Below are 14,620 nucleotides of genomic sequence, written 5' to 3' on the forward strand. Positions count from 1 at the left end.
TAGACTTCAGTCCATAGGGTCCTGGCTAATAGAAGTGTACTATATAGGGGATAGACTTCAGTCCATAGGGTCCTGGTTAATAGAAGTGTACTATATAGGGGTTACACTTCAGTCCATAGGGTCCTGGTTAATAGAAGTGTACTATATAGGGGTTAGACTTCAGTCCATAGGGTCCTGGTTAATAGAAGTGTACAATATAGGGGTTAGACTTCAGTCCATAGGGTCCTGGTTAATAGAAGTGTACTATATAGGGGTTAGACTTCAGTCCATAGGGTCCTGGTTAATAGAAGTGTACTATATAGGGGATAGACTTCAGTCCATAGGGTCCTGGTTAATAGAAGTGTACTATATAGGGGTTATACTTCAGTCCATAGGGTCCTGGTTAATAGAAGTGTACTATAGGGGTTAGACTTCAGTCCATAGGGTCCTGGTTAATAGAAGTGCTCTATATAGTTGCTGTTTGACCCAGGTTTTATTTCTGTCCTCTGTCCAGGGGGATAAGATCCCGGTCCGTTGGACAGCTCCCGAGGCCATCACCTACAGGAAGTTCTCTTCAGCCTCCGACGTCTGGAGCTACGGCATCGTCATGTGGGAAGTGATGTCGTACGGGGAGAGACCTTACTGGGAGATGTCCAATCAGGATGTGAGTTCTAATGTTCTGTTATTCCCTCTTGTCCAATCAGGATGGGAGTTCTGGTGTTCTGTTATTCCCTCTTGTCCAACCAGGATGTGAGTTCTAATGTTCTGTTATTCCCTCTTGTCCAATCAGGATGTGAGTTATGGTGTTCTGCTATTCCCTCTTGTCCAATCAGGATGTGAGTTATGGTGTTCTGTTATTCCCTCTTGTCCAATCAGGATGTGAGTTCTAATGTTCTGTTATTCCCTCTTGTCCAATCAGGATGTGAGTTATGGTGTTCTATGGCCAAATCCCAAATGGACCCTTAGTCACTCTGACAAGATCTGACAGGTTTTAGCATTATGGTAATAGTAGATATATCTTGCTCTCTGATAGGCTAGGTGAAAGTTTCATCATCATTTGGAACTCTATATGGTCACTCCATGCTGACAAGTTCTGAGTGAAAAGGTGTTCGTCTTTGCCCTATGACCTGAGTGTAACCTGTGATCTCTTCCCTGGCAGGTGATCCTGTCTATAGAGGAGGGTTACCGTCTCCCTGTCCCCATGGACTGTCCTGTGGTTCTACATTACAGGTGATCCTGTCTATAGAGGAGGGGGTTACCTGTGGTTCTACATTCTCCCTGTCCCCATGGACTGTCCTGTGGTTCTACATTACAGGTGATCCTGTCTATAGAGGAGGGTTACCGTCTCCCTGTCCCCATGGACTGTCCTGGTTCTACATTACAGGTGATCCTACAGGGTTACAGGTGATCCTGTGGTCATTACAGGTGATCCTGATAGAGGAGGGTTACCGTCTCCCTGTCCCCATGGACTGTCCTGTGGTTCTACATTACAGGTGATCCTGTCTATAGAGGAGGGTTACCGTCTCCCTGTCCCCATGGACTGTCCTGTGGTTCTACATTACAGGTGATCCTGTCTATAGAGGAGGGTTACCGTCTCCCTGTCCCCATGGACTGTCCTGTGGTTCTACATTACAGGTGATCCTGTCATAGAGGAGGGTTACGTCTCCTGTCCCCATGGACTGTCCTGTGGTTCTACATTACAGGTGATCCTGTCTATAGAGGAGGGTTACCGTCTCCCTGTCCCCATGGACTGTCCTGGGGTTCTGCACCAGTTGATGCTCCACTGCTGGCAGAAGGAGAGAGGGCAGAGACCTCACTTCAACAGCCTGGTCTCCTTCCTGGATAAACTCATCAGGAACCCCACTAGTCTACTGACACTGGTGGACAACAGGTAACCCCTGAGCCCTAACATATTACCCTTACGTTGACCCTAACCCCTGAACCTAATCCCTGACCCTAACCTCTGACCCTTACCACTAACCCTTGAACCTAATATCTGATCCTAACCCCTGACCCTAACCACTGCCACTAACCTCTGACCCTTATCCCTGACCCTAACCCTCACCTCTGACTCTGACCCTCACCCTTACCCCTAACCTCTTACCCTGACAGCTGAGCCTAAGCCTTTCCCCAACCTCTGACCCTTATTCCTGACTCCAACCCTTACCTCTGACCCTAACCTCTAACCCTTTCCCCTAACCTCTGACCCTAATCCCTGACCCTAACCCCTGACCCTAACCCCTGACCCCTAACTTCTGACCCTAACCCTGATCCCTGACCCTAACATCTGACCCTGACCGCTGACCCTGAGCCTAAACCCAGACCCCTAACTTCTAACCCTGATCCCTAACCCCTGACCCCTGCCCGCTGACCCTAACCCTGATCCCTGACCCTAACCCTGATCCCTAAGCCCTGACCCTAACCTCTGAACCTAACCCTGATTCCTGACCCTAATCTCTGACCCCTAAGCCCAGTAGTCAGCTAACACTAGTGGACCACGTACACACATAAGAACAACCAATCAACCAATCCATAGACAACATCCAGGGGTTAGGGTCAGAGGTCAACCTCCCATCCACATTTCAGTTTCGACGGACAATAAAGTGCCATTGTATTGTATCTACTGTAGGGATGCTAACGGTCAACAGTTAATCGGTTAGCCGCCGGAAATACGTTTGAGTCCTCGTGTATGTTATTTATCACACAGAATACAGTACATAGTCTAGTTATAGGAGTAGAATACAGTACATAGTCTAGTTATACAGGAGTAGAATACAGTACATAGTCTAGTTATAGGAGCAGATAGTCAGTACATAGAATACAGTACATAGTCTAGTTAGAGGAGCAGAATACAGTACATAGTCTGGTTATAGGAGAGCAGAATACAGTACATAGTCTAGTTATAGGAGTAGAATACAGTACATAGTCTAGTTATAGGAGCAGAATACAGTACATAGTCTAGTTAGTAGGAGTAGAATACAGTACATAGTCTAGTTATAGGAGTAGAATACAGTACATAGTCTAGTTATAGGAGCAGAATACAGTACATAGTCTAGTTATAGGAGCAGAATACAGTACATAGTCTAGTTATAGGAGCAGAATACAGTACATAGTCTAGTTAGAGGAGCAGAATACAGTACATAGTCTAGTTAGAGGAGTAGAATACAGTACATAGTCTAGTTATAGGAGAATACAGAATACAGTACATAGTCTAGTTATAGGAGCAGAATACAGTACATAGTCTAGTTATAGGAGTAGAATACAGTACATAGTCTAGTTAGAGGAGCAGATACAGTACATAGTCTAGTTATAGGAGCAGAATACAGTACATAGTCTAGTTATAGGAGTAGAATACAGTACATAGTCTAGTTAGAGGAGCAGATACAGTACATAGTCTAGTTAGAGGAGTAGAATACAGTACATAGTCTAGTTAGAGGAGCAGAATACAGTACATAGTCTAGTTATAGGAGCAGAATATCCAGACAGCACCAGAGCAAGCACCAGAGCAATGTGCTCTGTTCCCAGTCATTGGTTGGTCGGCCCAGGCCCAGTCATTGGTCAGCCCAGTCATTGCCCAGTTATTGGTCAGCCCAGTCATTGGTCAGCCCAGTCATTGGTCAGCCCAGTCATTGGTCGGCCCAGTTATTGGTCAGCCCAGTCATTGGTCAGCCCAGTCATTGGTCGGCCCAGTTATTGGTCAGCCCAGTTATTGGTCAGCCCAGTCTCGTTGGCCCAGTTATTGTTCAGCCCAGTCATTGGTCAGCCCAGTCATTGGTCAGCCCAGTCATTAGCCAGCCCAGTCTCGTTGGCCAGCCCAGTCATTGGTCGGCCCAGTTATTGGTCAGCTCTGTCATTGGTCAGCCCAGTCATTGGTCAGCCCCCAGTCATTGGTCGGCCCAGCCCAGTCAGTTATTGGTCAGCTCTGTCAGTCAGCCCAGTCATTGGTTATTGGCCAGCCCAGTCATTGGTCAGCCCAGTCATTGGTCAGCCCAGTCATGGTCAGGTCAGCCCAGTCATTGGTCAGCCCAGTCATTGGTCAGCCCAGTCATTGGTCAGCCCAGTCATTGGTCAGCCCAGTCATTAGCCAGCCCAGTCTCATTGGCCAGCCCAGTCATTGGTCAGCCCAGTTATTGGTCAGCCCAGTCATTGGTCAGCCCAGTCATTGGTCAGCCCAGTCATTAGCCAGCCCAGTCATTGGCCAGCCCAGTCATTGGCCAGCCCAGTCATTGGCCAGCCCAGTCATTGGTCAGCCCAGTCATTGGTCAGCCCAGTCACTGGTCAGCCCAGTCATTGGTCAGCCCAGTCATTAGTCAGCCCAGTCATTGGTCAGCCCAGTCAGCCCAGTTGGCCAGCCCAGTCATTGGTCAGCCCAGTCATTAGCCAGCCCAGTCATTGGCCAGCCCAGTCATTGGTCAGCCCAGTCATTGGTCAGCCCAGTCATTAGCCAGCCCAGTCATTGGTCAGCCCAGTCATTGGTCAGCCCAGTCATTGGTCAGCCCAGTCATTAGCCAGCCCAGTCTCGTTGGTCAGCCAGCCCAGTCATTGGTCAGCCCAGTCATCAGGCCAGCCCAGTCATTGGCCAGCCCAGTCATTGGTCAGCCCAGTCATTGGCCAGCCCAGTCGTTGGTCAGCCCAGTCAGCCCAGTCATTGGTGGCCAGCCCAGTCATTGGCCAGCCCAGTCACTGTTCAACAAATAACCATTCTAAATTCAATCTCAAATTAAAAAGAACCACTTTTTTTTATTTCTCAATCTCAACTCGGAATTAAAGCTTGATTCCCATTCGCCATTCGTGTTCATAGGCTATAATGGGATCTTGAGGCAGTATAATTGTTTGAAACCTTGAAACATTTAACTTCAGTTCAATTAATAAGGCATGTCTAGCTTCGAGGTAGCCTGGCCAATATCCATCCGTAGAAACGTAGAGGCCGTTATTATATAAAGACTTCCTCATAGTATTATTTCTCACCAGCATTTCATATCAACTTTCTTTCGTTGTCCAGAAGCCAAAGGCACAATCCTGGTTATATTATCAACCCATCCTGGTTATATTATCAACCCATCCTGGTCGTATTATCAACCCATCCTGGTCATATTATCAACCCATCCTGGTTATATTATCAACCCATCCTGGTCATATTATCAACCCATCCTGGTTATAGTATCAACCCATCCTGGTTATATTATCAACCCATCCTGGTTATATTATCAACCCATCCTGGTCATATTATCAACCCATCCTGGTTATATTATCAACCCATCCTGGTCATATTATCAACCCATCCTGGTCATATTATCAACCCATATTATCAACCCATCCTGGTCATATTATCAACCCATATTATCAACCCATCCTGGTCATATTGTCAACCCATCCTGGTCATATTATCAACCCATATTATCAACCCATCCTGGTCATATTATCAACCCATCCTGGTCGTATTATCAACCCATCCTGATTATATTATCAACCCATCCTGATTATATTATCAACCCATCCTGGTCATTATCAACCCATCCTGGTCATATTATCAACCCATCCTGGTTATATTATCAACCCATCCTGGTCATATTATCAACCCATCCTGGTTATAGTATCAACCCATCCTGGTTATATTATCAACCCATCCTGGTTATATTATCAACCCATCCTGGTCATATTATCAACCCATCCTGGTTATATTATCAACCCATCCTGGTCATATTATCTGGCCATCCTGGTCATATTATCAACCCATATTATCAACCCATCCTGGTCATATTATCAACCCATATTATCAACCCATCCTGGTCATATTATCAACCCATCCTGGTCATATTATCAACCCTAAGTCATTTATCAACCCATCCTGGTCATATTATCAACCCATATTATCAACCCATCCTGGTCATTTATCTGGCCATCCTGGTCATATTATCAACCCATCCTGGTTATATTATCTAGTAACCTAAACCCAACCTGGTTATAGTATCAACCCATCCTGGTCAGCTATTTTCAACCCTAAGCATTTGGCTGGCCTGTTAGCAGCTAGTAACCTAAGCATTTGGCTGGCCTGTTAGCAGCTAGTAACCTAAGCATTTGGCTGGCCTGTTAGCAGCTAGTAACCTAAGCATTTGGCTGGCCTGTTAGCAGCTAGTAACCTAAGCATTTGGCTGGCCTGTTAGCAGCTAATAACCTAAGCATTTGGCTGGCCTGTTAGCAGCTAGTAACCTAAGCATTTGGCTGGCCTGTTAGCAGCTAGTAACCTAAGCATTTGGCTGGCCTGTTAGCAGCTAGTAACCTAAGCATTTGGCTGGCCTATTAGCAGCTAGTAACCTAAGCGTTTGGCTGGCCTGTTAGCAGCTAGTAACCTAAGCATTTGGCTGGCCTGTTAGCAGCTAGTAACCTAAGCATTTGGCTGGCCTATTAGCAGCTAGTAACCTAAGCGTTTGGCTGGCCTGTTAGCAGCTAGTAACCTAAGCATTTGGCTGGCCTGTTAGCAGCTAGTAACCTAAGCATTTGGCTGGCCTAGCAGCTAGTAACCTAAGAGTCTCTCATATCTGGCCTGTTCAGCAGCTGAGTAACCTAAGATTTGAACCAGCTGGCCTGTTCACCACCCTGGACTCTGTCTCCACCATAGCAGCTAGTCCAAAATAGCAGCCTATTCCCTGTATTCTGACTAGAGATTATTTATTTAGTCAATATAACTTCAATCTACTGTGTATTATTGAGTTCATCTTATTTATTTATTTGTTTTTTTTTATTAGCATGCATACAAGTAACCAATGCAGACCCTTACCTACATCCACACCTGCCCAGACCCTCACCAACACCAACTCAACCCTCACCCTCAAACATCCACAACATCACCCTGCCCAGACCCTTACCTACATCACAACATCACCCTGCCCAGACCCTCATCCACCTCTGTTCATCTCAACATCACCCTGCCCAGACCCCACCAACATCCACAACATCAACCTGCCCAGACCCTACCTACAGGGTCCACAACATCACCCTGCCCAGACCATCAGTATAGACATCCACAGGACATCACCCTGCCCAGAAATACCTACATCCACAACATCACCCTGCCCAGACCCTCACCAACATATTTATTTAGTCAATACAACATCACCTACCCAGATTATTGAGTTCATCTTATTTATTCATTTGCCCAGATTTTCACCAACATCCACACATCACCCCTGCCCAGACCCTCACCAACATCCACAACATCACCCTGCCCAGACCCTCACCAACATCCACAACATCACCCTGCCCAGACCCTCACCAACATCCACAACATCACCCTGCCCAGACCCTCATCCACAACATCACCCCCCAGACCATCACCCATCCACAACATCACCCCCAGACCCTCACCACAACATCCACAACATCACCCTGCCCAGACCCTCACCAACATCCACAACATCACCCTGCCCAGACCCCTCACCAACATCCACAACATCACCCTGCCCAGACCCTCACCAACATCCACAACATCACCCTGCCCAGACCCTCACCAACATCCACAACATCACCCTGCCCAGACCCTCACCAACATCCACAACATCACCCTGCCCAGACCCTCACCAACATCCACAACATCACCCCTGCCCAACATCACCCTCACCAACATCACCCTGCCCAGACCCTCACCCTGCCCAGACCCTCACCAACATCACCATCACCCTGCCCAGACCCTCACCAACATCACCCTGCCCAGACCCTCACCAACATCATCACCCTGCCCAGACCCTCACCAACATCCACAACATCACCCTGCCCAGACCCTCACCAACATCCACAACATCACCCTGCCCAGACCCTCACCATCATCACCCTGCCCAGACCCTCACCAACATCACCCTGCCCAGACCCTCACCAACATCACCCTGCCCAGACCCTCACCAACATCCACAAAATCACCCTGCCCAGACCCTCACCAACATCCACAACATCACCTTGCCCAGACTCTCACCAACATCTACGACATCACCCTGCCCAGACCCTCGCCAACATCCACAACATCACCCTGCTCAGACCCTCACCAACATCACCCAGCCCAGACCCTCACCAACAACCACAACATCACCCTGCCCAGACCCTCACCAACATCACCCTGCCCACACCCTCACCATCATCCACAACATCAACCTGCCCAGACCCTCACCAACATCCACAACATCACCCTGCCCAGACCCTCACCAACATCCACAACATCACCCTGCTCAGACCCTCACTAACATCCACAACATCACCCTGCCCCTCACTAACATCCACAACATCACCCTGCCCAGACCCTCACCAACATCCACAACATCACCCTGCCCAGACCCTCACCAACATCCACAACATCACCCTGCCCAGACCCCCAACATCCACAACATCACCCTGCCCAGACCCTCACCAACATCTATGACATTTCAAATGTTGTACCCAGACGGAGATAATCAATATGCATTTTATAGTTACATCGTTAGGGTAAGATAACCAAAAGTGGACACTACAGTTTCTAGAGCTCAATTTCCCAGATTTTGTAGACTAGTTTAATAGTGCTTAAAACCTCATCTTCATCAAATTATCCATTTAAGATACCAACTCAAAACCTACGTACGTCTACGAATGGGTGGTTTAAATTGTATCTAATTATATTCTCAGCATTACTTTATCAAATCTCTAGTAACTGATTATATACGCATACAATTCATCATAATTTCAAATAATTCACAGAATCCATATAAAACGTAAGAAATCTTAGGTACTCAAACAGAACTTTAAGGATCACCCACACAGGATTGGTCAGATGTTCACACAGAACTTTAAGGATCACCCACACAGGATTGGTCAGATGTTCACACAGAACTTTAAGGATCACCCACACAGGATTGGTCAGATGTTCACACAGAACTTTAAGGATCACCCACCAGGATTGGTCACACAGGATCACCCACACAGGATTGGTCAGATGTTCACACAGAACTTTAAGGATCACCCACACAGGATTGGTCAGATGTTCACACAGAACTTTAAGGATCACCCACACAGGATTGGTCAGATGTTCACACAGAACTTTCAGGATCACCCACACAGGATTGGTCAGATGTTCACACAGAACTTTCAGGATCACCCACACAGGATTGGTCAGATGTTCACACAGAACTTTCAGGATCACCCACACAGGATTGGTCAGATGTCACACAGAACTTTAAGGATCACCCACACAGGATTGGTCAGATGTTCACACAGAACTTTAAGGATCACCCCACAGGATTGGTCAGGATTGTCAGATGTTCACACAGAACTGGTCAGATGTTCACACAGAACTTTAAGGATCACCCACACAGGATTGGTCAGATGTTCACACAGAACTTTAAGGATCACCCACCCAGGATTGGTCAGATGTTCACACAGGATTGGTCAGATGTTCACATAGAACTGGTCAGACGTTCACACAGAACATCAGAACATCCTTGAAAGGTTACTCACACAGAGTCAACCTACCCCGCTCACACAGAATGGTCCGACAACTATTACCTAGTGATCCCATAACAAAATACTCACACAGAGTAACCCAGGGCATACCTGGCTGGCACATTTAAAATAATTGGAATTCACCACTTCTGAGGGTCACTTAGACAATCACACAGACACACAGAGTGAGGTCCTTCTTCCAATAGGGCTTCACCAAGTACCCTGTTTCACACAGAACACACAGTCCCCTGGCCCCTCACCCCTACAGACCTCACCAATCCCCACTGTGATCAATTCAGTGTCAAGACAGCTCTTGGTCACTCGCAACCGGACAGTGGCAGAGTATCTTTTGAGTCCACAAACTCTCAGATTACTCTCCTCTGACTCGGCCCTGCTTACGCCGCCAAGGTGCCCTCCTTACACAGGAATTCACGCTCAGAGTATACGTAACAGAGGCATATTTAGAAACTCGACTTCAATCTGTGTGGTTCGCTCACCTCTTTATTTAAAAAACAAAATCTCAGTTCGAGATGTGGTATCCACTCGGCTCGCTTCCTCTCAGATCAAAGGTTGGTCCATCTGCTTCGTTCCCGAAGTGTGGTTTCCCTAAGATCCCAAGTTTGAGGGATCCCTCGCGCACAATTTATTTACCTAGATCGTCAGGAACGGTCACCGAGTGAAGATTCATTATCCCATCCTCGTCGCCAAATGTCGTGGAAATTTCCTGTATTACCAAATCATGAGAGAGCAAACCACACACAAGTCAGAGTTATCATAAAGTCCATCTTTAATTATATGAGCTTCACCATAGCCCTGTTTGACTCTCAGATCAATTCAGTGTCTATAAATGAATTTTCTGAGAGTGCTTACACATTAGCAACTGAGATCCTTTATAGCAAAGACACACATAGCCAGACAGCATTGGCTATAAATTATCGTTCAGTTTGGTCTCCTAAACTAAGTTCTTATCTCATTCTTGGTACCACTTAGGACCAAAAACATGACCTCATCCAATGGCATATATCAAATACACCCCCTCCTGGACAAGATTACAGAGAGACAGTGAGCCTCCTAGGCCATATACTAAATCAAGATAAGGGCAACCTCAGAGGGGACATGTAAATAGTTAGACACATTCCCATAAGAAGACAAGCCTAACCTCTCCCCAATGGGAAAAGTACCTTTTCCTACATAAACATACTTGTGAAAATGAATAAAACATCTTATTTATAAATGTTACCTAAAGGATTCTGATTCTGCTACCACACGCGTTTAGGAACCAAACTTCAGTTATTAAGTTAATCTAACTGATGTACTGTATCTCCTCGAAACAGTTAACCTAACTCATATAGTGTCTGTATCCTAAACAGTTAACCTAACTCATATAGTGTCTGTATCTCCTCTAAACAGTTAACCTAACTCATATAGTGTCTGTATCCTCTCTAAACAGTTAACCTAACTCATATAGTGTCTGTATCCTAAACAGTGAACCTAACTCATATAGTGTCTGTATCCTAAACAGTGAACCTAACTCATATAGTGTCTGTATCCTCTCTAAACAGTTAACCTAACTCATATAGTGTCTGTATCCTCTCTAAACAGTGAACCTAACTCATATAGTGTCTGTATCCTCTCTAAACAGTGAACCTAACTCATATAGTGTCTGTATCCTCTCTAAACAGTGAACCTAACTCATATAGTGTCTGTATCCTCTCTAAACAGTTAACCTAACTCATATAGTGTCTGTATCCTCTCTAAACAGTTAACCTAACTCATATAGTGTCTGTATCCTCTCTAAACAGTTAACCTAACTCATATAGTGTCTGTATCCTCTCTAAACAGTTAACCTAACTCATATAGTGTCTGTATCCTCTCTAAACAGTTAACCTAACTCATATAGTGTCTGTATCCTCTCTAAACAGTTAACCTAACTCATATAGTGTCTGTATCCTCTCTAAACAGTTATCCTAACTCATATAGTGTCTGTATCCTCTCTAAACAGTTAACCTAACTCATATAGTGTCTGTATCCTAAACAGTTAAACTAACTCATATAGTGTCTGTATCCTAAACAGTTAACCTAACTCATATAGTGTCTGTATCCTCTCTAAACAGTGAACCTAACTCATATAGTGTCTGTATCCTCTCTAAACAGTTAAGTTAACCTAACTCATATAGTGTCTGTATCCTCTCTAAACAGTTAAGTTAACCTAACTCATATAGTGTCTGTATCCTCTCTAAACAGTTATCCTAACTCATATAGTGTCTGTATCCTCTCTAAACAGTTAAGTTAACCTAACTCATATAGTGTCTGTATCCTCTCTAAACAGTTAACCTAACTCATATAGTGTCTGTATCCTCTCTAAACAGTGAACCTAACTCATATAGTGTCTGTATCCTCTCTAAACAGTGAACCTAACTCATATAGTGTCTGTATCCTAAACAGTTAACCTAACTCATATAGTGTCTGTATCCTAAACAGTTAACCTAACTCATATAGTGTCTGTGTCTCCTCTAAACAAGTAACCTAACTCATATAGTGTCTGTATCCTCTCTAAACAGTTAGTTAACCTAACTCATATAGTGTCTGTATCCTCTCTAAACAGTTATCCTAACTCATATAGTGTCTGTATCCTCTCTAAACAGTTAACCTAACTCATATAGTGTCTGTATCCTCTCTAAACAGTTAACCTAACTCATATAGTGTCTGTATCCTCTCTAAACAGTGAACCTAACTCATATAGTGTCTGTATCCTCTCTAAACAGTTATCCTAACTCATATAGTGTCTGTATCCTCTCTAAACAGTTAACCTAACTCATATAGTGTCTGTATCCTCTCTAAACAGTTAACCTAACTCATATAGTGTCTGTATCTCTAAACAGTTAACCTAACTCATATAGTGTCTGTATCCTCTCTAAACAGTGAACCTAACTCATATAGTGTCTGTATCCTCTCTAAACAGTGAACCTAACTCATATAGTGTCTGTATCCTCTCTAAACAGTTAACCTAACTCATATAGTGTCTGTATCCTCTCTAAACAGTGAACCTAACTCATATAGTGTCTGTATCTCCTCTAAACAGTTAACCTAACTCATATAGTGTCTGTATCCTCTCTAAACAGTTAACCTAACTCATATAGTGTCTGTATCCTCTCTAAACAGTGAACCTAACTCATATAGTGTCTGTATCCTCTCTAAACAGTTAACCTAACTCATATAGTGTCTGTATCCTCTCTAAACAGTTAACCTAACTCATATAGTGTCTGTATCCTCTCTAAACAGTGAACCTAACTCATATAGTGTCTGTATCCTCTCTAAACAGTTATCCTAACTCATATAGTGTCTGTATCCTCTCTAAACAGTTAACCTAACTCATATAGTGTCTGTATCCTCTCTAAACAGTTAACCTAACTCATATAGTGTCTGTATCCTAAACAGTTAACCTAACTCATATAGTGTCTGTATCCTCTCTAAACAGTTAACCTAACTCATATAGTGTCTGTATCCTCTCTAAACAGTTAACCTAACTCATATAGTGTCTGTATCCTCTCTAAACAGTTAACCTAACTCATATAGTGTCTGTATCCTCTCTAAACAGTTAACCTAACTCATATAGTGTCTGTATCCTCTCTAAACAGTTAACCTAACTCATATAGTGTCTGTATCCTAAACAGTTAACCTAACTCATATAGTGTCTGTATCCTCTCTAAACAGTGAACCTAACTCATATAGTGTCTGTATCCTCTCTAAACAGTGAACCTAACTCATATAGTGTCTGTATCCTCTCTAAACAGTTAACCTAACTCATATAGTGTCTGTATCCTCTCTAAACAGTTAACCTAACTCATATAGTGTCTGTATCCTAAACAGTTAACCTAACTCATATAGTGTCTGTATCCTAAACAGTGAACCTAACTCATATAGTGTCTGTATCCTCTCTAAACAGTTAACCTAACTCATATAGTGTCTGTATCCTCTAAACAGTTAACCTAACTCATATAGTGTCTGTATCCTCTCTAAACAGTTAACCTAACTCATATAGTGTCTGTATCCTCTCTAAACAGTGAACCTAACTCATATAGTGTCTGTATCCTCTCTAAACAGTTAACCTAACTCATATAGTGTCTGTATCCTAAACAGTGAACCTAACTCATATAGTGTCTGTATCCTCTCTAAACAGTTAACCTAACTCATATAGTGTCTGTATCCTCTCTAAACAGTTATCCTAACTCATATAGTGTCTGTATCCTCTCTAAACAGTTAACCTAACTCATATAGTGTCGGTATCTCCTCTAAACAGTTAACCTAACTCATATAATGTCTGTATCTCCTCTAAACAGTTAACCTAACTCATATAGTGTCTGTATCCTCTCTAAACAGTGAACCTAACTCATATAGTGTCTGTATCCTCTCTAAACAGTGAACCTAAACACTAAAACAAGACTCCCTAAATTTTATCAGCATATCGATTGCGCAACCAGGGGTGGAAAGACCCTGGATCATTGTTACTCTAACTTCCGCGACGCATATAAGGCCCTGCCCCGCCCCCTTTCGGAAAAGCTGACCACGACTCCATTTTGTTGATCCCTGCCTACAGACAGACACTAAAACAAGAAGCTCCCACGCTGAGGTCTGTCCAACGCTGGTCCGACCAAGCTGACTCCACACTCCAAGACTGCTTCCATCACGTGGACTGGGAGATGTTTCGTATTGCGTCAGACAACAACATTGACGAATATGCTGATACGGTGTGCGAGTTCATTAGAACGTGCGTTGAAGATGTCGTTCCCATAGCAACGATTAAAACATTCCCTAACCAGAAACCGTGGATTGATGGCAGCATTCGTGTGAAACTGAAGGCACGAACCACTGCTTTTAATCAGGGCAAGGTGTCTGGTAACATGACTGAATACAAACAGTGCAGCTATTCCCTCCGCAAGGCTATCAAACAAGCTAAGCGTCAGTATAGAGACAAAGTAGAATCTCAATTCAACGGCTCAGACACAAGAGGTATGTGGCAGGGTCTACAGTCAATCACGGACTACAGGAAGAAACCCAGCCCAGTCACGGACCAGGATGTCTTGCTCCCAGGCAGACTAAATAACTTTTTTTTGCCCGCTTTGAGGACAATACAGTGCCACTGACACGGCCTGCAACGGAAACATGCGGTCTCTCCTTCACT

General features: G+C 44.4%; 1 pseudogene; it reads left to right on the forward strand.

Annotated features, from left to right (window-relative positions):
* Nucleotides 1-14,620, forward strand: part of LOC121844244 — a 52,001-nt pseudogene that overhangs the window by 35,061 nt on the left and 2,320 nt on the right.

The sequence above is a fragment of the Oncorhynchus tshawytscha genome, unplaced genomic scaffold (assembly GCF_018296145.1).
Source record: "Oncorhynchus tshawytscha isolate Ot180627B unplaced genomic scaffold, Otsh_v2.0 Un_contig_15681_pilon_pilon, whole genome shotgun sequence".
In the NCBI taxonomy this organism is placed as follows: Eukaryota; Metazoa; Chordata; class Actinopteri; order Salmoniformes; family Salmonidae; genus Oncorhynchus; species Oncorhynchus tshawytscha.